The following is a 23427-nucleotide window of genomic DNA, read 5'->3' as shown; positions in this document are numbered from 1 at the left end:
TGGGTCACCAAGGCTCAAGGCTCGATCATTTCTCCAAAAATCGCACATGTCATCCCAGTACGGTTGATTTCATCTGGAAGCAGGGACAGAAGAAAATGGAAATTCATCTTGTCCTCATCTCCTCTCCCTTGGTTTTCGTCATCTGTGTGCATCCTGTGTGCACCTGAATGATGTCTCTTAGGTACTAAGCGAGTAAATGGGAAACAGACAAGTAAATACGTGAGCAACGAACAGAATTCAGGGATTTACAGGTTCACTATAGCCCGAGCTTTCTCTGATTTTCTGTGAAAAACTCAGCGGCTTTCTGTTTACTGGTTTGCTGTCTCTTCCAATGAATTAATTAATCCATTCAGTAATTCATAAGCACCTATTTAATGAGTATTGATTATATGCCTAGAATTGTCCCAGGTGCTGGGGCTCAGTGAACAGGATGAGCCCACTGGTCTAGACCTCACCAAACTCCTGATGCAGGAGGGGCCCATATGGGACGATGAGGATGAATTAGATAAAGGCACCCCGTCCCTCTGGGCATAGGGCATGGCTTAGCACGTGTAACAAGGACTGTATGTCACTTGTGCAGTGCACACCTGACACAACTGTACATGACCCTGAGTCTCCCGGGAGTCATCCCCAGCTCACAGGGACAAAGGACACAGGAGGAATGGAAAGATTGACGGGCACACAAAGTATCTGACTGGGTCCTGGTCGAGCCAAGAGAGGCATCTCAGAGGAGGTGACTTCTAAGAAGAGGCCTGTACCTTCAGCAGTGAAAACAGCCATACAATAAGAGGTCAATTAATCCTTTACCTTTTTCTCAAACTTCCTTGGTAAAGGAGAGAGAGAATTTACATACCACCATTTAGGGCTTTACAATGCAGTCAGCCCAAAGGCGTTGTATTTTGGCAGAGGCACCAAATGACTTGAGAGAGTTGGGAGGTGGAGGGAAGATGTTTTTATTGTTGTTGTTATTATTATTATTATTCAGAAGTTTTTATTTGATCATATAAATCGTTAGACTCGCTTAAGCTTCTGCCTCAACCAAGACCAAGAATTACGTCGACCAATATTCTCAGGCCCACTGCTACCATATAGAACCTGCAATTGTAACTTGCAAGAAAAAGAAATAACCGTAGGGATTTATCACGATTGGACCCTCAGATTCTGGAAAATCAAGGCACGCTTCGCGGTAAAGAGGAATTTGCATGTGCCGTAGGCTCGCATACTGAAACCCGCTCTGAGGATCACTGGAACACCTGCTTCTCTTCGCATTGGTGTTTATTTTCCTCTCGTTTATCATATCTACCTGCAATTTACGGCATGTCTGGACTCTGTCATCTGCATTTTTAAGAGGACACCCTCCTTATGTGAGCCCCTCCTTTGCAAACTAAAACCATGTGGAGTTCTTTATCTGCGTAGATGGAGGCAGATATACAAGGTATGTTATATAACACCACACGGCAAGAAACTGCTCTGTTAATAAAACTCCGGGAATTTCGAGTAGCAGCTGTGATAACAGAGCCCAGGGAGTGTCCTGCCAGGAGAGTAATAAAGTACAGTAGGAGAATTCAGGTTGTGTCTTTGAGACCCACCCTGCAGGACAGTTGTACGGCTGCTGGTTGTACTTACTGGTCAAGGCTACAGCCCCAGCCTGCCCAGAAATTGTAACTGTCCAGAAGCTTTTCTTCTGTCACAAACCTGTTATATCATGTGGGATCTTCCCAGATGAACTTGTTCCAAAATGCAGCCCAACTCTCTTGTAGAATTTCTTAGTCGCCTCTCTTACTCCCTTTTTTTTTTCTACTAAGAATTGTCAACATCTGACCTAGTACATGGTTAGCTAGTCCTGCATAACGAATACTGCAATATTTAGTGGCTTAAGACAACAGCATTATCTCAGAATTTTTGTGGATCAGAAACCTGAGTATGGCCTACCTAGATCTTCTAGCTCACGGAATCTTACAAGGCTGTGACCAAGATAGTGGCTGGGACTGTGGTCCTCTCAAGGCTCGACTGGGGAAGGACCCAGTGGGAATCACTGGGAACCATTTTAGAGGGTACGTATCACATCATATATTTTAACGATCTGTTTGGATGTCCTCTCTATCCCGCTACAGTAGAGACTCCGTGAGGGCAGAGAGTTTTCTGCCTTGTTCCTCACTAGATCCACGGTGCCCAGAGCTGGTTGCCGGTTGTCACTCAGATTATCTGTTGAACGAAAGAACCGACGTAAAGACCACTTCTCCCCAGCGAAGTCCTTTCCATGTCTTGCCTCTTTTCTTTCTTCCGGAGGATTTTGACTATCGAAAGACTCAGATAGTGTAAAAACTATTGAGAAAGGAGCCATTGTCGCAGGTGTGGTAGACGGAATAATGCCACCCCAAAGATGCCCATGCCCCCACCTCTGGAGCCCGTGAGCATGTTCCCTCACACGGCCAAAAGGGAGGCGACAGAGTTTGCAGCTGTGATTGACTGCACTCACAGACCTTAGGAATGAGGGGATTCTTTGGGATGACCTGGGCGGGTCCATTCCGATCACTTGAAAAAGGAGCACTTTTCCTAGGTGCGCTCAGAGAGCGAGCCGGTGACAGAAGAAGGTCCCCATGGTGGAAGCTTGAGAGAGCTTCAGAGCCGCCTGGCTAATCCCGAGGAGGAGAGGGATATGTGCCAGGACCAGAGAGAGGCTTTTCGCAGCCAGGCGCCACCCCCGCTCGCACCAGTAGGGAAGCAGATCTGAGCCGGTAGGATCGCAGTCCTACAACCACGTGGAACTTAAGTCTGCTACAACCTGAGTGGGCAAGACTGACTCTCCCCTAGAGCTCCCAGAAAGGAGCACAGCTCGCTAACACTTCAATTTCCATTTGCTGGAATCCATACTGGACTTCTGACCTCCAGAACTGTAATACCATTAATTCGTGTGGTTTGCGTCCGCTAAGTTTACTGTCATTTGTTACGGCAGCGGTGGAAAAGGAGTACCGCTGTGTTCGCCAGCTCCGGAAGCTGGCTAGGGTAGCGTGATAGAAGGCTTTGGAAATAGCGGTGGAGGGGTTTAGCCTTTGCTGTCACCACTGAAATAACCCAAAGACCGTAAATCCGCGGCCTTTCGAAAGAGCCCGATTTTCAGGGAAATCCGGATAGCACCAGGGATTGTGGACCTCCGGAAAGAACATTCCATTTTTATTAATACCCATCCACAGAGAATTAGAGACTGAGGGTGAGATCTTTGTTCCCGATAAGGCTTTGGAGAGGAGAAAATCTTCCACTGAAACTTGTTGTCTCAAGAAACGTGAAAGGAAATATCCTCCTTCCAGGTCCACATATGTAAAGAGGACGTTGCCACAAGGAACACACGTGAATGCAAGAGTCGTCAGCTGTCATTTGCTTCTATTTCTTTTTTTATTTCCCTAAGTAGTGTTGTTAAAGTGTGAGTTACATACAGAAGAGAGCACAGATCAAGTGCATTTTCACAGAGTGAAAACACCCATGTGGGATTCATTGCACGGTCATGTACCCGTGGTTGGTGTTTTCTCACTGCTGAGTGGCTAGTGAAAGGCTAGACCCCAGTGGACTTAACCTTTTTACTGCCGATGGGCCTTTCGGTTGTTTTTCTCTGGGGCTATTGTGAATGGTGCTGCTGTGAAGTTCTTGTATGTGTCTCTTGGTGAAAACATTTCTCTTGGGTGCGTGTGTGTGTATGTGTGTGTGTATATATATGTGTGTATGTATGTATGTGTGTGTGTGTGTGTGTATATATATATATATATATATATATATACACACACATATATATCTCCATACACACACACACACATACACACGGCAGAGAGGGGAGTTCCTAAGTCAAAAGCATCTTTGTTTGTTCTGTTAGGTACAGTGAATAAAGGCCTGGGACTGAATGGGCTGAGAGATGGTGATGTGAAAACAGCCTCAGATTCTGTCTTTATTTAAAATTTGGGTGTCTTGGGGCGCCTGGGTGGCTCAGTCGGTTGAGCATCTGACTTCGGCTCAGGTCACGATCTCGCAGTCCGTGGGTTCGAGCCCCACGTCGGGCTCTGTGCTGACAGCTCGGACCCTGGAGCCTGCTTCGGATCTGTGTCCCCCCTCTCTCTCTCTGCCCCTCCCCAGCTCATGCTCTGTCTCTCTCTGTCTCAAAAATAGAGAAACATTAAAAAAATCTTTTTAAATAAGTTGTTTTCATTCACAAAGAACTTTGCAATGTGGTCTGAGATTTGTTGGTCTGGGGGGAATATTTTAAGTTTGACATCTAATTAATTAAGTTAGTTAGTTAATTAATTGGGCTGGGGTGGCCAGGCTGGACTCTCATGTCCCAATTCACGTTTCCAGACCATGTCAAAGAAAAAAAAAGGGGGAGGTGGTGGTAAGGAAAGGTGCGGTTTGTGAAGGTCTGGCTGGGCGGAGGGGCTGTGCCCACAGCCAGACTAGGTGCGAATGTTGCTCAGTAAAATTCCCCTTCCCCCCCTTTCTTTAACATGAAGAGCTTCTCCACCACCCACCTCGTATCTCTTTAGCCAACTCTATCCCAAGGCTTACACGGGCAGGTAACGGCCTGATAGGATGAGACTTTTCCAGGGCTCGGTTTATTGGGTTTAGGTAAGCAAATCCTCTTAAGAAAAACTGTTCATCAGTCGGCCTCATTTACGCGTCTGGAGGAGAACATTGTTCGTTTTGTTAGGTGCTAGTTGTTCCATATGCTGGCATATGGGTTCATTTATAGCAGGGGAGGTGGGGGGTGGGGAGACCTGGGACACAAAACCGAGGTTCTAAGTGGGAGAGTGGTGTTCGATTCCACCGGCCGGATGTGCCGAGTGACTGCCTCAGAACCGATGGGGACCCAGGGCTGCTAGACTGGTTGTCAGCCTGATTTGTGTACCCCCCCCCCTCCCCCCCCCCCCCCCCCCCGTAAGAGGAATCTGCGCTAAGGATGCAATCCTCACATTGGGAAAGATTTTTGTTGGCCCGTTCGTTTGGCTGACCTCCTATCCATCCTCGTATCCGGGCTCTGGTTCATTTCTCCAGGCAGCTCCTGCGTCCTGGTCGCTGGCTCCCCCAGCACCTGCTTGGGGTTTGCCCTCTTTGTGAGACTGGCTGTGCCCTCCTGTCTGGTCCTCGCCGATGCTTGGAGCAGTCAGAGCTGCCCCCGAGAGACGCAGCGAGGTTCTTGCCATGACATCTCAGGCTGGTGGGCTTCCAGAGAGTTCTGTCTTACGCTTGCCCTCCCCTCCCGCCTCCGCTTCCATTTCTGTTCTCTGAATTTCGACTGCGTGCGACACAGTCCCTTTTATAGATGCTCGTTGCCATTTTCTCTGATTCTGAACCTGATTTCTCCAGCCTGTCCCTCTTCTTTCCCCTTGTGATCACAGTTTGGACTCTGTGTCTACCAATAACGAGATCAAACATCCTCCAGAGACCAGGGTGCCTGTTCCCTCCCCCGCCCTCCCTTCCTCAGAGAGCCCTGGGCAGCCACCACTGCTGGGGGACATGACAGCCCAGAAGAGGGACCCTGACAGTTACAAATACCAGCACCAATTCACCTTCACATCTTCATGGACACCACGTTGTTGTCATTACAAAAGAAATACAGATACATAGATATAGATATATATAGATACATATAGATATATAGATACATATAGATATATATATAGATACATATAGATATAGATACATATAGATATAGATACATATAGATACATATAGATATAGATACATATAGATACATATAGATACATAAAGATATATAGATAGATATAGATAGATATAGATATATATATAGATACATATAGATACATAAAGATATATAGATATAGATATATATAGATACATATAGATATATATAGATACATAGATATATATAGATATATAGATATATATAGATAGATATAGATATATATATGGATATATATAGATATATAGATATATAGATATATTATCTATCTATCTGTATATCCTAATGCCTGTGACTTAGAAAGTACTTAGTAATCAGAGTCTCCAACAGTTTGGCCTGGGTTCCCAAATCTTATAATAAATTTATGTACGGGTATAGGTATCTGTGTGTATGTATTTTTACGTTCACTTAACCGTACATCTGAGATATCTTTTCATGTCCGTACATGGAGATCTGTCCCATTCTTTTCAGAGGCTGCAGGGAGTTGCCCTGTATGAATGTACCATAATTTATTTATCCAATTAAAACCAGAGAATCTTGAAACACAGCTAGTGCTTTGAGACAGAGTAGTTCCCTCTATGGCAGCTCTGTGGGATGCTAGCCCAGCCCACACACGTCTTGAGTTTCCTCGGGTACAGAAAGTTTTGACGGATTCAAGTCTACTGGATCCGTCTTTATTTCTGCCTCGTGTCAAGGTCTGGCTGTTCAGTCAAGAGTAAGGGAGATTGCCAGTGGAGCCTGTGTCCAAGGCAATTTAAAAGAGGCAAACCAGTTCAGGCAGGTGGCCTGTAGAATCACCTGCACGTAGAGGTTCGGGTCCCCAGTGGTTCATCTTTGGCCTTTCGATCTCACTCAAAGTAATTTCACCCGCTTCCTTCCCTTGCATGTCTGCTTTGGATTTGAACTATAACTGCCTGTCTGTCTTTCCACGCATAGTTTAGCTACCCGGACTCACCATGTTCACGGGCACCTTGGCCAGAAACAAAGTACAAGGTAACTGACAAATGGCCCAGAAGGATGTTCCCCTCGAAGGCTAGTTCTTTCGGACTTTCTACCTAATGGCAGTGACATTGGTGATAATAAAATGCTAACAGCCGTCCACAGAAGCACATCTGTGTTCCTGATATCATGTTCACGGCCAGGGTCACACTCAGGGGAGACAGGAGTCACTATGGGGTCCCACACAGCTTCCCGTTCTTAGGGGCTCCAGAACTTGCCCCTGGTCACTCAGGGGCTAAGTGACAAGACCAGGCTCCAATCCTAGACAGTCTGACCCCAGAACCTGCTGGCATATGCACCTGACGGGAGCAGGGGCCAGGGTGGAGGGCCACCTGAGATTTCTGGATGCATTCCTCCAGGGCAAGGCGCCTTCCTCCAGACCCGTCCCCCCCGAAGTCCTCGCGGTAGGATTCACTTTCTCCTCTAACGGGAAGAGAACTAGGGTCAGAAGAGAGATTCAGCCGCGGTTCCCGGCTGGCTGGTAAACGGCAAAGCCAACTCCAAGCGCAGGTGGCTCTCTGCGTACTCTTCCACACGGGAACGGGCGGGATGAGCGATTCCTGGTGTCAGTGCCAGATACGCCTCCGTGCCACTCCTGTGGGTCCCCAGGGACAGACTTTTTAAGGCCTGATGCTTCTACTTTTCAATTCTTGCGAATGCAAATGCTTCTCCCCCCGATTTGTAACCACATTCCTCTCAAATACATGGATTGACAGCCTGTCTAATTTCCTTGTGTCTCCTCGTTGCGAGCACGGGGTCTTATCCTCTGCGTGGAAAGGCTCTCATTTAAAATGCAGGCTGGAGAGGTTCATCCATATGCAAAGACGAAAGCAGAGCCCTTTACCATCAGGAACAAGGGACTGAGCCTCTTGGAGCCAGTAGACGTTTCCGATGACCTGGTGGGGTGGGGGTGGGGGGCTCTGAAGCTTCCCAGGGTTCTCTCCAGTGATGAAGTCTTGGGAATCTAACAAACATGAGGTCTGCGTAGACAGTGAGCGTCTTTTTTTTTTTTTTTCTCCTTCCCTTCACATCAACCTTTTGCATACGAAGTCATAAAATAGGATTTTTCCCCAAAGGGTGCGTTGAGAATTATTCATACCTTTAGAGTCGATTTCACATGGGTAAAGAGGCTCCTTCTTGTTCTTTTTCTTCATGTTACGATAATTCCAGAGTTGTCCCAAACAGGAAACACTCCTCCTTTCAGTCATTTCTGTTCTTTTACGTCCATTTGTTTTGTTTTTTTGTTGCTGGCTCATCATTAGACATGTACTTAGCATTGACAGCTGGGTGTTGTGCCCTCACACGGTCCCTGGTTCAAAAGTCTTCATGAAAGCAGATGAAACAATGTTTTAGGACGATTTTAAGAGATGTGCTTTGCAGAAAGGAGAGGAACTTGAAGCCCTTTTAATTCCTCTCTCCTCTCCTCCCCGCCCTCACACAAAGAATTAATCTGCACCAAATCTGAGCAGCATATTTAGGATGGACTGCTTAAAATATGCTCACTGGTCTACTGGAAATGCACTTGGTAGGGGGTGGAGGGGCCTGTCAAAGACTTAGGCAAATGTCCCGAAGCCAGTATAAGCATTGATTTGGGATAAAACCTGTTTCTCACCCAGGCTGCTCTAGCTCACCCAGAGTGAGTAGCAATTAGGACTTACTTGTTTTAGGATATGTCACAATTTTTCTAAATGATGATAATAGCTGGGGGCCAGAGAATTTGAGAAGTATTTCATGTTCTGTCTCCTTTTTGGAGATTTATAAAGCTTATCAGCAATTGGATATTAAAGGTACTGATAAGTCCTGCTGTAATGATAGCTATTTCATTTGGTTGACTCAGCATTAACTAAATATCTTTGCCTCCTGAACCCTCTTAGGATGGAGAATCTTTTTTCTGTCTCACGGAGCTCATGTTTTCTCTAACCTAGGTCCTGAAAGTAAAGGAAATCAGTCTCTGGGTGGAAGAATTGTATGTTTGGGTCTCAGTTCTGATAAACATACGGCTTCTGTCTGCATTTCCTCAGATTGTCCTGTGACTTTAAAAAATTACTTAAATTATCAAAGTGAATGTGGTGCGACCTTCAAACCTTTTTCAACAGATGAATGAAAATATCCATTTTGGAAAAGTTTATTTACGTAAACCTCACTTTTCTTACTCTGTGGTTAAGTATTTTGAATCACAGAGGGACCAGAAGCACTCCTCTTTCCCATAACTGCACCACTGCCTCTAAAAATCACGAGAGATGAGCCCCAAACGGAACCAGAGGTCCCTGATCTGGCAAGGGAAGGTCACGGGTGAGCAGAGAAGCGATAGTTATTGGACAGTCATGCGAGACACTCTATAATCAGGGTTTATTCTCTCTTCTGACCTTTTCCTTTCTCTCTGATGCGGGTGGGAGCAATCAATACATGTTTCCAAAATCCCTGCCCATTCTCCACGGTGGTCCAGATTTCCTGTCTGTGGGAATCCCGCAGGCTGCTAGCAGTTCAGAATCTGCCCCAGCGTCGAGTGGACGTTTTATTCGTTTTTCGGCCGAAGTCCTTTCTGCTAATTTGCTAATTCATTCGCCTCCTCTGTGCCAGCCGCTGGCCGGCCGCGGATCGCTCCCAGCCTACTTTTGTGCGGCCGGACGCGAACTCTGTGGGCTGCTTTGAGTTGCTGTAAGTCCTTTGGAGGGAGGCCCCTGACAGATTGTGCTACTCTAACAACACGCACCACAAGTGTCACGAGAGGATGCTTTGGAATCACCGGATCTAAAATTTTCACAAGAGATTCGAAACGAGCCTGGTTGTGATACATTTCTGTTGTCTCGGAGCATCGGCTTGTGCTCCCGGACCAAATTTGACACCTAATCACCATGCGTTTTTAGCACTCTTATCATGTGCTACCTTCTGAGAGGGATGCTCGGAAGACAGATCTTAGCCCGGGTTCTCAAGGAGTACGCAGCCTGTCGAGAGATTCAGGCCATCTCTCTTAAAAAAAAAAAAAAAAAAAAAAAAAAAAAAAAGAGATAAAATAATGATACATGGTGGTATAAATGGAAAAGGCAGTGTTATTACATACCGATCGCTGTCCTCAGCACCATAAAAGTATTAACTTTTCTACTCCTCAATCCTAGGAAGTACGTATCCTTATTATGTCTGTTTAGATGCGAGTAAGCTGAGACACAGAGAGGTGAAGACGCTTGCCCAGGAGCACACAGCTAGTCAGTGGCAGAGATGGGGTTAATTGACTTTGAACACAAGATCACTGTTCCTGGAAGAAAGTGGCTTTAACTGAGTGTTTACTGTATGCCAGGTCTCGCACTACATTCTTGCGTGTCTTATTGGGTTTAATTTCCATAAAAGCTTTTAAGGCCAAGAAGTATCATATCCATTTTTGTTGGTAAGAAATCGAAGCTCAGGAAAGTCGAGTAGCTGTCCCAGAGTTAGGGGAGCCTTCAAGGGGCCGATCCAAGGTTCAAATTCAGGTCTGCTTGATTCTAAATTTTGTTCAGCTACACATGTTGCCTCTGTTGGTCTAAACCTTTGTCTGGCCAAGTAGCTTTTAATAGAAATGCATTCACACACACAAGAGACACACACACACGCCCCTAGCTAGTTACCCGTCCCAGCTACCAGCCACCCCGTATATTCCATCCGGTATATTCTGCCCAGTATATATCCTGTGGAGCGTAGCCACAAAGGGGCCAGTTGTCTCTTCTGTCACAACTCAGCTCCAACCTGGAGTGGCCAGGGGACCAGGAGGGGCCATCACCACCTTCATGGCAGCCACTTGGCCCTGGTTGCTGCTGGGAATGTGCTCCGGGGGGCTTTCAAGGGGGAGGCTTCTCCTGTATCCTTGCTGCACGTTGGGTCGGGCCCCTTCACTGCCCACCAGAGCAGGGACCAAGAGCCACCGAAGTGTGAACCTGGTTGACCCTCGGTGAGGACTCCGCCCGGGAAACGCCCAGCGGACGTGTCTGTGGCCAGAAGGGCTGAGTCACTTCTGAGGTCATCCGCAGATCTCCTGCTTTGCTCCTCTCTGGCTCACTGAGGACCTGGGCTCCCGTCTCAGTCAGTGAGGACTTGAGCCCTCTGGCTCCAGGGTCAGAGGGGAGAGTGGTTCCCGGAGTCACAGTCTCAGAGGAATTAGGAGCATCTCCCGTGCCCCCCAAGCCTCATCATCAGTCGCCTCATGAAGAAGGGAGTCATTTGGCTTCAGGGGACCTGGAGTTTGGCCCTGGTCCTGTTGCTTGCTTGTTAGGGGACAGTGGGCAGGCCCCTTAACCCTCTCGTGGCCTCACCGTCCCCAGGGTGGAGTGAGGGCATTAACAACTGGCCTCATGAGGACTGCCAGGTGACTTCCCAGTGGTGGAAAGCACCCGAGGCAGTGCCTGGCGCCCGACTTTGCTGCCCTGAGCCTTTTCAGCAGCAGCCCCTCCCCATCCAGGGAGCATCCTCACCCATCCCTGTCCAGTTGGTCAGGATGGTCACTGTTCCGCGAGGCCAGTTGCGGGCACAGCCAGCAAAGCCCAGCATGTCAGTGCTTGTAGACGACACAGCACCGCCAGGATGGGGACCCGACCCTGCCTCGGGGGCCCCGAGGCCTTCCTGCGTGTAGAGACTCCCTCTTGTAGCAGGCGCTGTGCGTCTCCTGTCGCCTCTGCTAGAACAGAGAACACGCTTATTTTCGTGCCTGGTTGTCGCTTCTGCAGCGAAGCCCCCTGGCCGGGTCACTCCTGTCCAGTTCCTGCCCTCACGATCCTATGCATTTCTCCCCCTCCGTGCTTCACCTGGATTTAACGGGCAGCGTGCGCCCTCGGGGAGGGCACAGACCGCGGATTTGTCCCTTCCCGCCGCTTGCCCTCCTCCCCTCCCCCTCTGCCCCATCGTATCCCTTTTGCTTCCCGCAGCCTTTGCCCACAGACGTCCCGTTGCACGTTTCTGGATGGGAGGAAGGAAGAAGGAATCACGCGCGCCCCCACAGGACCTGGCAGGCCCTGTGTGCCTCCCCCAGTCTGTGGGGACAGGCGGCTTTGCCCGGCAGGGTGCTGGTATCCTGGTGACCAGCTCCTGCAAGCTGCCACCCCATCCTGGGGAAGGGAGGGATGCTTCCCTGAGAGCATGCTCGGAGCTTCACTGCAGTGTGGAAGTGAGCACGGGAAGTCTGATGCCAGGTGGGGAGGCGCTGGTGGTGACCTAGGTGGTGGGCTGACACTTCCCGGTCAAGGCTGTGCTCCCTTATCGAGCAGGAAGCTGGCAGGCTGGGTTTTAATCAATTGATGGCATCGCTTGGCCTCCAGCAGCCGGATCAGATTTTGTAAGAGACCAGCTCGCCGATTTTCCAGTCTCTCCTGCCTCGTCGAGATCTCAGGTTGGTGGCAGAAGGCAGCTGTGAGGCTCCTCCCGGATGCCGGAGAGGGGCCAGAGCTTGGCATGCCACGCTTCCCCTGCAGAAGGATACAAGCCCCCAGAGAGAGGGGAAAAAGAGAAGAAGGAAAGTGCCAAGAATGTTCTGAGGGAAATGAAACTGTCATATGACTGTGGTCTCCCCGCATCGGGAGGAGGGGCTGCAGGCAACCAGGACGGGTCCAGCTCAGACCTGAAGTGAGTCAAGTCTCTTTAATAAGAAGCTTGTCCTTTGGTCCGGCCCTCGGCGCTTAGAAACACTTCCCACATCTCCCTTTCTTCTCCTGGCCCTGCACGGACCTGATCCCATGACCCAGCACTTTCTGCTTTCATTGCCCATCCTGTGTCTTCAGTCTTGCCCGCCTCCACACTGACCTTCAGTCTTGTGCCCGAGCAGTTTTCCCAAAGTCTTAGCAGGTCGCCCCCTGTTCCCGTGGTAGCACCTTCCTGTGGCTGTTCCTCCTCCTGTCCAGGTGGGTGTTTCTCAAGGTGCACCCATTCTGCTGTTCACCATGCTGGGGCCGGGGCTGACGTTGGATCTGGGATGCAGAAGATACTCGTGTTTATGAACAAATGGATGGATGAGTGGAGGGATGGATGGGTGGGTGGCTCAGTGGATGAATGGGTGAGTTGGTGGATGAATGGGGGGGGGTGGATGGATGGGTGGATGGACACCTGTCTGCATGCATGCATGGGATGGTCAGGGACAGGAAGAGGTAGAAAGACCTGGAGGCGTGTGTGTGAGATGGGGCAGTCTTCATGGTGGTTATTGGGACCATACACAGTGGACAAGAGCCAGGTTCTCCCTGTCTGTGTAGCCATGTCCAGGCTCCCTGAAAGTGTGCTCTCTTTTCTATGCTTGACTTGGAAGCTCTTACCTGGCTTGCCCCACAACTCTAAAAAGGATCAAGTCGGAGACTTAAGGAACCAGACTGGAAATGACATCATTTACTTTACTCGCATGCTATTGGCCAAAACTGAGTCGCATGACCCTCTTTTAAGGGGCAAAGCATGCTGGGAAATGTAGTCTGACTGTTTTCCCAGGAAGAGAGGGGAACCAGGGTTTGGTGAACACCCAATAGCCTCTGCTAAACCTGCCTTCTAGGTCCACTCTTGGGTGAAACACGCGCTTTGGTTCACGATACACTGATGTCACCCCTCCAAGCCAGTCCTGTCCGATTCCAGCTCTGACTGTGGCCCCTGAGGTTCCATCCCATATAGAGCTCCAAGCCCTCACCCAACCCTGATCCTCATACACTCTTCCCAAGGAGAAACCTGATGGGACTTCTGAGTACCAGGTACAAAACAGAGCACATCACCTGGCTTTGGGTACTTTTTCTCCTGTATAAACAGTGTCCACACTCGTGACCCATGGCCTGAAGGAGGAACCTTCTCCTGTTTCCTTTCTCCTTCCTCCTCTGCTGGTCCCATTCTGGGTCATACCAGTTTGCCCTTGGAGTTGGCTTTTTTTTTTTTTTTTAATCCGAACCAATTAAAAATACATTTTGTAAAAGAGTGGGAAGAAAAATGTCTTTCACCTCAGCTGAGAATTCCGCCTGCCCAGCTTTACCTGGAAAAGAATTGAAACCGACAACATGTTACTAATTGGGGAATTGGAGCAGTCCCTTCCGCGTGGCATGGGTCTTCAACGTACTGGCTCCGATGTGTGAATAGTCACAAGTTTACCGTATCTGAAATCAAGGTTCTGAGAGGTAGCGTCTCGGACAGACCAAGCAATGCAGTCAAGGTGTATTTGGGGACAGGCTACAGATTCTATTAATAATATGCCCTAGAGCTTGACCCAAAAGGGAGGCTTAGTGCCAGCTTCTGTGGTGTCCTCTGATTTTAGACACGCCAGTGTCCTTTCTCACCAGCAGCTGGCCTCCTAATCCCTTTGCCCATCCCAAACCTGTGGAAAGTAGTGTAGGACCGTGAAAAAGTGGTTCAGATCCCGGCCCCATCTCTGTTGTCTGAGCCTGGCAATAATTTCTCCCACCATCGATTTTCTCATGTCTCCAATTGAGTCAACAATGCCAACAAATGAAAGAATTCAATCCTTGATAGGAAGTACCAGCACCGACATTAGCATGGAGTAGCCTTTCTCCTTCTTTCTTTTCCTGTGAAGGAAATGCCAAATCCTGCCTGGGGTACAGGGTAGAAGGCGTTTCCAAACACCCAGTGCTGTGGTCTGCACAACCGGCTTGCTTCTCTCTCAGCTTCAGGCTAGCTGGCTCGGCTCTAGGGAGAGAGACCGAGGATTCCCTCTGTCAGCAGGGAGTTGATCCCTTGCAAGTGCAGCTATTAAAGCCTGTAATGATGGCACCTTCCCGGCAAATTCCATTCAAGTGCGGAGCCACGGAAAGGAACCGTCGTGCCCAGGCAGGTCTTAGAACTGATGCCTGTTCAGACACTGGAAAGGAACCATTCACTAGTTCCTGCAACATACCCAGCAAAAACGGTTATGGTTCTTGATTTTATGGAGCCCTTACGGGGATGGAAGACTGGCGTGTTGGGACAGAATACAGGTGTGTTGCAATGGTGGGACAGAACCCTCTGTGCGCTGGTATATCCTGGGATGGAACGCAGGTGCACTGGGACGGGGCATCAGAGGGGACACAGGGAAGTGACATTGGCACATGGGGGTGGTACAGAGACGCGCGAGCAGGAGCCCCCGGGATGGTGCATCCTGGAACGGGGCCCTGGGATGAAGTGCAGCCACGCTTAGAAATATACCCAGGGTGACGTGTGCGGATGATACGCACATAGGGCACACGGGTATGCTGGGACAGGGCACGGGTGGGACACAGTTAAGGCGAGATCGTACGCCCCAAGATTCTGCCCATGAAGACACCCCACCATTGCCATGCCGAGGACCTACCACACTGTTCGTCCCTGTGGCTGATGATGTGTGTTTTCCGCTACTCTGCTGGGACCCCACAGCTGTTCACGGTGCAGAGCCCGGAAACAAGCAGCCCAGTCTCAAGTTCTGGCCCCGCCACTCTGGGCCGTGTGACCTTGGGCAGGTTCGTAAGCCCCCCGAGGCTCGGGCTCATTCTTTCATCTGTAGAAAAGAGAAATGAAAATCTTCTTTGTGGGCTTGTAAAGCACAGGTGATGCAGAAGCGCCCACAGTCCATCCCCGCTCAGGGTTACCTGTGATGGTTACTGGCTCTTTCTTGCAAGCTGGCGTGCATGGGAGTGGGGACGAGGGCTCGGGAGTCTTAAGGGACAAAGTTTGAGGTTTAACTTTCCCACGCGGTAACTCTGAGGCCCTGGCAAGCTGTGCTCTAAGCCTTAGTGTCCTTATCTACCAAAGAGGGTTAATGATGTCTACTTCTGTGTGCTTGCTTCTTTTTCGAATAAGTCGCTTCTCTCCATTGAATGCCGGGCAGGTGGTAAAAACTCCCACAACAAAGGAGGCGTAAATCAGTACTTCCAGGTGAAGGGACAGTCCGGGGAGACTAAGACGATAAATCCAGTCATACCGTGAAGGAAGCAAACGCACATAAGGTGGTTGGCCACGCTTGGCACATGGTAGGAACGCGGCGAATGTTTGGCTCCCTCCTTGGAGGAACACAAGGTTTTCAGGGTAGTTTGCTTAGGCTGGAAGGGAATATGGGGCAAATGACGTTTTCTACCAAGAGAGCTGGGCTACCGGAAGCTGGGCTCTTCTGTGCTGTGCAAACCTGATCAGGCTGGTCCTGACCTGCTCAGTGACGGAATATCTACCCGGAGGTCTGTGTCCAGCAAATCATGTCTGCGGGGAGGGGAGCCAGACTTTGATCTCAGTCTCTCCCCGAGCCCATGCTCCTGGGTCCTAGGGCTCTCAAAGGGACATCTTTCAGCTGCCACATACCACAGAGCCCTCGTGGTCATTAAAATGATCCTTTGGCACCTTTTCTTCAAGAAGAGGAGCGTGGCTGACAGCTCTGACCAATGCCAAGTTCAAATTGCAGTAATTACAGCTGTTCCGTCTGTGGGTCCTTTCAACCATTGCTGGTATCCTTGTTCCCCGAAGCCCTGAAACGCTCTGGGGACTTCTCCTTGTCACAAATGCTTGATGTCCTTGAGGCAGGGATCATCACCTGCGACAGGTGTGGGTTGCACTTGACCTTTCGCAGCCAGAAGCCCAGAAAAGGCCTTCAAGGTGGCTATGGACATCAATCTCAGTAACACGAAACCCTTATGGCGGATCTCTTCAAGCTGGCGCACGCGAGCACTTATAGGAAATCACATGAAAAAAAAATGCAGTGATGGAGATGCCGAGCCACGGGGATGACAGGCTTCGTTGCCTAAGGTGAGCTAGGAAATCAGTGACAGGAGCCCTCTGCCATGTGACTCCACATCCACTCCCTCACTGTCATCTTGTCATCCTTAGGACCGTGGCATGCGTTCTCTCACCGAACACCTTGACTCTCCAAATCTTCCAGTCTTAGCCTCACAACTATCCTGGGAGAGGATGCCCTTGGCCTTCTGACTCTGATGGCGAAGAAACTGAGGGCCAGGGAGAACGAGTACATTTTCCAGGAACACCGAGTAAGAGAGGAGTACGACTGGGATTCAAATCTATGTCCCTGCCCTTAAGCACGATTCTGTACTGTCTCCAGTGCCCTCGCGCCCTTTATTTGGTGTCTTTTTATTATGGAAAATCTCAAACCCGCACAAAGTAAATGGAGTAGTGTGTCAGTTTCCTAGAGCTATGTAACAAATGTCCACAAATTTAGCAACTCAACACAACTCCCATTTATTAACCAAGAGTTTTCATGGGTCAGGAGTCTGGGCATGACTTGCCTGGGTCCCCTGTGCAGGGTCTCCTAAATCTACAGTCAAAGGGCTCTCATCAGAAGTTGGAGATGCTTTTCTAAGCTCAGGGGGTTGTCGGCAGAATTCCTTTCTTTTCCAGCTGTAGAACTCACGGAGGCTTGTTTTGTCCAGATCCTCCTGCTTTGAGTCTCTGGCTTCAGGGAAGGCCTAAGTGCTCTTCTGAGAGTTCACCTGGTTAGGTCTGGCCCACCCACTATAATCTCTCTCTTAATGAACTCAAAGTCAAACTGGTCAGGGACTTTAATTACATCTGTAAAATCCCTTTGCCACAGAGTATAACATAATCATAGGAATGACACTTATCACATTCCTAGGCCCACTCCCCCCCCCTCAAGGGGAGGGGATTCTACAAAGGTGTGGGTCACTGGGAGTCATCTTAGAATTCTGTCTTCAAGTATGACCCATGTGTTCTCACCATGTAGCTTTAATAATGCTTAACACTCCGCCATACTTTTGAAAAAAATTTTTTAAACATATATTTATTTTTGAGAGAGTGCCTGTGGGGAAGGGGCAGAGAGAGAGAGGGAGACACAGAATCCAAAGCAGGTTCCAGGCTCTGAGCTGTCAGCACAGAGCATGATGTGGGGCTTGAACTCAAGAGCCGTGAGATCATGACCTGAGCTGAAGTTGGACGCTTTACCGACTGAGCCACCCAGGCGCCCCTGTCATGCTCCTAGTAATCTCCCCCCACCCTTCATTATTATTTACTTTTATAGTATTTTAGGTAAAACTCACACTGAAAGGCACACATCTCAGCTGTGCAGCTTTGATGAATGGACGCATCCCACGTAACGCACACCCTTATGACAGCTGAGAATATCTTCATCCCTTAGAAAGTTCCTCCTAGTCAGACACACTTACGTGTAACTTTTAATTTTAAAGAAGCTAATATTTGCACTAAGTCATATCACAGCCACCAGAGTGCAGGCAATCCATCCCTGTTAGCTTCTTTCCTGTTCTTGTAACTGAAAGTCTCAGTTCTTGATGAGATTCCACGAAGGCGAAGAGAAGGGACCCAGCTGAGCTGCCCATGGCCATGGAAAAGAGACTTCTAGAAATGCTTTGGTCGGGGTGCCCGGGGAAGCCATCTGCGCGTGCTGCCGTCATCGGCCGCGTTACCAGCGCAGTGTCTAGAAAGCATGGCTTGGGGCTCTGATCCTCGTTGGGTGGTCCACACGTTTCTAATTGCCAGGGCACGTAATTGACCACGGTCGGTCATGCCCGTTGGCTTTCAGACCTCCCCCCATATGGCCACATGCTCTGAGGTGAAGGGTACTCTTGACCTTGACTGCCTGATGGTGAGGGGGCCCTTCTTGCTCCCAAAAGGCACGTCTGGGGCACAGCTGCGCTCAGGGCTTTCCTCCCTCCCCAGCAAAACACGCTAGGTGGCAGGAGGCAACGTGGTGAAGAAAGCTCCAGTTGTTCCCCTCCCATCTGCAGAAGGGAAAGGGGATGTGGAATCGGACAGACAGACAGACTGCAATGTGCAACACTAATGCAACGTTGCCCTTTGGGCCGGGGTATTTTAACATCAGAGTCTCATTCTCCTCGCGCCCCATCTCAGCTTCATTGAGTTTTTGTGGGGATCGAATGGAAACACAATGGCACCTGTCAGAAAGCACCCGAGAAGCCCCAGTCCCTTCTCCTTGGCTGTGGGTTTAGCAATAACCTTTTCTCATTTGTCTGTCCCGCCAACCAGCAACTCTCTCAACCATCTCTTACCAACTAATATGCATGAAGGATGGAGATATGAGGGATGTATGAGGGAAATATACAGACCCGTCAAATATAATCTATACCTTTGGCAGGGGAAATAGGCATTTTTTTATAAACACCAATAGTATAAACCAGGCAGGGGTAATTTCCCCCAAAGAAGTAAATAACAACATGCATTAAGGTTTCCAGTGGGGCTATTTTCTCCTGCACCATCTGGAAAGATCTGGATGAGGGAGGGGCCGCTGATCTCTAGTTTAAAGACGACAAATAATTCTGGCCCCGTTTCGTACCTGCTTTTATTTCCTCCTCGCTCCTGCCTCTCTCCTTCAGGGAGATATTCTATTCCACTTCGTTCCCCTGTTCCCTTTTTCTTGCTCATTCTCCCTCTCCTTACAGACGCAGGAATGCCCACCTTTCTCAAGTACGCTTCCTAGCTGATTCCTCCCCGCCCGATGCTTCATAAACCGTAACCCCCAGTCCCCTGGGTCTGCAGATGTCATGAGAAGGACCCCATGAAGAGCAACGGTGGTGATTTCTCATTTAATTTTTTTCAAAGATTTGATTTTTTTTTTTTTCATTTAAAACTCAAACATGCCATTAAAAGCCTCACCCGGATCAGCTGTATCTTTAAGTGTAAAATCCATTTTAGCCGCTAGAGCTGCGATACGGTTAAGTACTTATTTTTATTGTCTGTCTGGGCATGGTTTTTAACTGCAGGTAGAGAATTGATCAATAATGTCATAAAGACACCTCACCCCGTGCCCTTTCCCCAAGCCCGAGCTCAGGGGAGTGGCTGAGGTCTGTGAGCCCTGAACCGTCCAGGGTGTGCAAGGCTGTGGATGCCTGTTCTCTCTCCTTTTGTCGGGCATTGTCTGGCATAGGCTGAGAGCTCTTGTTTACAGTCCCCCCGACTCTTTGCCAAGGGAACCATCCATCTGGTCTATACACTAGCGTGAGATCCAATGAGAGGATGAGAATTTGTCCTTCCTGTTAGGGGAGGCTTCTGGTGGCTCTGTCTCTCCAGCATTTACCCTGCCTGGGGTGGGGGGTGAGGAGAGAGGAGTGACATTCCAGAATGGCAGTTGTCCTGTTGGATGTCCTTAGTGCCCCCCCCTTGGATTTGGCACCCCGGGACTCTTCCTGAATAGATGGGAGCCAAGGAAAGCATACCTGCCTTTATCAGTGCATGCGAGCGTACTGGGCAAAGAAACAAAAAGGGTTCAGTTGCTGCCCAGAGGAGAATGTGTATGAATCCCTGTGTGCTCTTGGTCTAGGCTAGACCAGGGCTTGAAGCACTGCGCACATCCAGAAATCAATGGCAGAGTATACCATCGAGCACTTTGGGGTGGGGTTGGGGGAACCGGAGGTATGTCCCAGGAAAATGGGCTGTTGGTGTGGTGCTAAAGCACTTAGATGCCCTTGTCACTCTCCCAGACCTTAAGGAAAACTGGGGTCCTCATTTATGCATTTATTTCCTCTTCTGTGCTTATTGGGAACCCACAGCTTGCTCACAACTGCATGAGCCAATGCTCAGAGCCGCGAAGACCTATAAAGAGACTCCGGGTAGTTCTTCTCTGAGAACCGCCTGGGGTAGATGCCAGGGAACTCCTATTCACCCTTCAAAGCTCAGCTCTAACGTCACCTCTTCAGTGAAACATAGCTGTTTCTCCATAAGCATGTTTTAGCCTCTGGGCTTTTGCACTTTCTGTCCGCTCTGCCTGGAAGGTGTCACCTCTGTTCCCTCCATTGCTCCCTCCAGCCCTCTGCTCACAAAGTTACTTTATCAGAAAGCTTTCCTCGGCACTACAGAAAAAAGCATCCCCAACTCTATAGCCCATTACTCGGCTTTGTTTTTTTCCCCGTTCTCTTATTCCAACTCGCAGTGTGTATATATTTCTGCACTTACTGTCTGTCTTCCTCCTCCGGAATGCAAGTTCGGTAAGGACAGGAATGATGTTTTGTCCATGCTGGTCCTGAGAACGTGCCTGTTCATCGCTGATTGGCTGGATTGACCCACCTCTAACACTGGCATCCTTCCCGTGGCAGGTTGTTGTTGTTCTTTTTAAGTAGCTTTACTGAGGTATAATTTATATACATACTGTGAAATTCACCTGTTTAGGGAGTAAAATTTAATAGGTTTTAGTACATCTATAAAGCTGTGCCACCATCACTCTGATTTTCAGAACATTTTTATCACCCCAAAAGGAAGCCCCCCCTACCGCTTAGCAGTCAACCCCCATTCCTTCCCTCCCTCCGAGCCCTCAGTAACCACTTATCTGGCTCTATAGATTTGCCTTTTCTGGACATTTCATGTAAATGGAATCATAAATTACATGCTTTTTGAGACTGGCTTCTTTACTTAGCGTGTTGTGTTTGTGAGGCTCATCCATTATGTGGCCTGTTTCAGTATCTTGTTCCTTTTTATTGCCGAGTAATACGCCATCGTACGGCTGGAGCATATTTCATTTGTTTCTTCACCGGTCGGTACGTACTTGGGTTATTTCCACTTCTTGGACTAATATGAATCCTACTTCTGTGAATCTTTGCGTGGACACGCGTTTTCATCTCTCTTGGGTAGACTTCTGGGAGCGGAATTGCTGGGGGTCTGATGGCAGTTGGTCGATTTTCCATGTACTCTAGTTCTTCCAACTTGAGGGCTGGCTGGGAGTCTTTGCTGTGGGAGCTTTCCTGTAAGACTGAATGTGGACACTTACGCAGAGTGGCTCCTTATAAACGACGTTAGAGCAAAGGACAGAAGACCTGCTGAGTTAGGGGAGAAATGAGGGAGGGGGCTGTGGGCTCTTTGCCTACTAGGAAGCACATCTTATCTCCTGCAAGGACGTGCTTCACGAGGACACGCCCCCCCCCCCAAAGTTGTTTATGGTGTTCCTTGTGTCATCTTTTTACAAGTGTTTTCCTCTCGTAATAAACATGAATTGCACCTATTATGGAAAACCTGATAATACACAACAATAAAGGAGGAAATGGACCACCTGTCATGCTCCATTCCTGATGTGGCCACTTGCCAGACATCCTAGGAGAAGCAGAGGGTATCTCTGAGTCTCAGGTTTTTATGTGTGCAAAGTAAGGGAATAACGAACGCCCTGGTGCCCCCAGAAATAAGGCATGATGACCTGGGTAATAGCATCTGAAAATCTTTGTTTATTCAATCTCAGCACTCTTAACCCTCTGCTTTTAACCCAGAGCATGCGGAAAATTTGCAGTTGAGAATTCTGCCAAGCTCCTTGTGATTTCCCTGGATCTTTTAGGATCCGTGAGATAAGAGGGAAAGAAGAAGAAAAAAAAAATTCAGATTCGTAGGCATAGAAGCTCTGTTGTAAAACATAGAAAGATATTCCTTCTGTCTCACCACCCTACCCTTGCTGTGTCCTTCTCCCTCGGCAGAATGACAGTGATCAGGAAGCAGGCCAGTAGGAAAGTCCAATGAACATGGACCTGTAAAATGACACTTACCTAGGAATTTGTTCAACAAACATCTGCAAGAGTTATCAGGATAATTTGGTTGGGGATGGTGTGACATTAATGAACATGACCCTGATGGTAGCTGCCACTTACCACCTGCTATCTTCCAAGCGTTAAGTAACACATTTTACCCATCCATCCACCCACCCACCCACCCATCCACCCTCCCTTCTCTATTCTTCGTGGCCACCACAGGAGGTAGATACCATTATCTCCATAATGTGTCTTGCCCAGCTGGTAACAGACCTGAAAGAAACCTTGGTGTTTGTGATTCCAGTCTTCTGTCCTTTCACAGTAAATCAAATAATCAGAGTGCCTCCCGCCGCGTTGGGTTCTCAGAATACAAAGATGAATAAGAAACAGTGGTGCATAGTGGTAGAGAGCACAAGTTCGGGAGCCACATAGCTCTGTGTCATCTATCCATTTCGAGCACCATATTGGACAGTGGGATCGCAGATCCCCTTCCTATAATACGTTGAGTCGTTTAATCTCCATTTTCTTAGTAGAAAACGGAGAGAATAATAAAACCTACACCACTGGGTTGTCGTGAGAATTAATTAAATTGGGCTTGACACAGCACCTGGCAAGAGCAAATTAACAAATGTTGGCTGTTGTCATCGGTGATGGTATTTGCCTAGTGTAGGAAGACAGGACCCTGCTTTCTGGAAGGGAGCTCACTGTGGGACTGGATGTCACCCCTATGGTCCTGTGCTTCCCTAACACTTTCTCTAGCCCCTGTGAGGTGAGACACCCTTGTGGCCCTGCCCCCAGCTGGGGCCCCGCACCGTGCCTTGCCCTGCACCCACTGACCAGCTCTGCCAAGAAAAGGCGGATGGGCGTCCCTGTTGGCAAGGATCCAACCGGGCCGACTGTTGGGGTTCAGAGGACAAAGGAAAGGGACATTTGAAGGAAGTTCCTACTTCCTCAGAACCAGTGTTCCTATCTCCCTCGCTCACATGATCTATTGGGACATCCTTCACGTTCCAGCAGTAAGCACGTCCCGGAAAAATGCCAGTGCTGGTCGGTCGTGTGATGAAATGTCTTTCTTTACAAATACACTGGCGGGGGTGGGGGATGGGGAAGAGAAGAAGCTGACTCTGCATTTCTGAGTAAGGTTGAGATGGCATATTTATGTTATTAACTCTTTGAATCTCAGCTAATGGGTGTCTGTATAATGGGAATAACACGAGTACCTATTATGGGGGGGATTTGTGAGCTTGAATGAAGCCGCGTGTGTAAAAGTGCCTGCCTCTGCCATGACCATTTTTTCATGCCGTAGCCTATTTTATCTTCATATTGTTCAGGAGAGTAGACAATTTGATTATCCCCCTTTAC

The 23427-nt window shown here is 48.8% G+C and overlaps 1 non-coding gene across 1 annotated transcript; it reads left to right on the top strand.

Annotated features, from left to right (window-relative positions):
- The first annotated feature begins 3964 nt into the window (after window positions 1–3964).
- TRNAR-UCG lies at window positions 3965–4049 on the top strand. Its single transcript has one exon. It is a non-coding gene; the product is annotated as a tRNA-Arg (tRNA).
- The last annotated feature ends 19378 nt before the right edge of the window (window positions 4050–23427 follow it).

This window comes from Panthera tigris, chromosome E2 (assembly GCF_018350195.1).
Source record: "Panthera tigris isolate Pti1 chromosome E2, P.tigris_Pti1_mat1.1, whole genome shotgun sequence".
NCBI lineage: Eukaryota > Metazoa > Chordata > Mammalia > Carnivora > Felidae > Panthera > Panthera tigris.
This window is presented reverse-complemented; position numbering and strand designations above follow the sequence as displayed.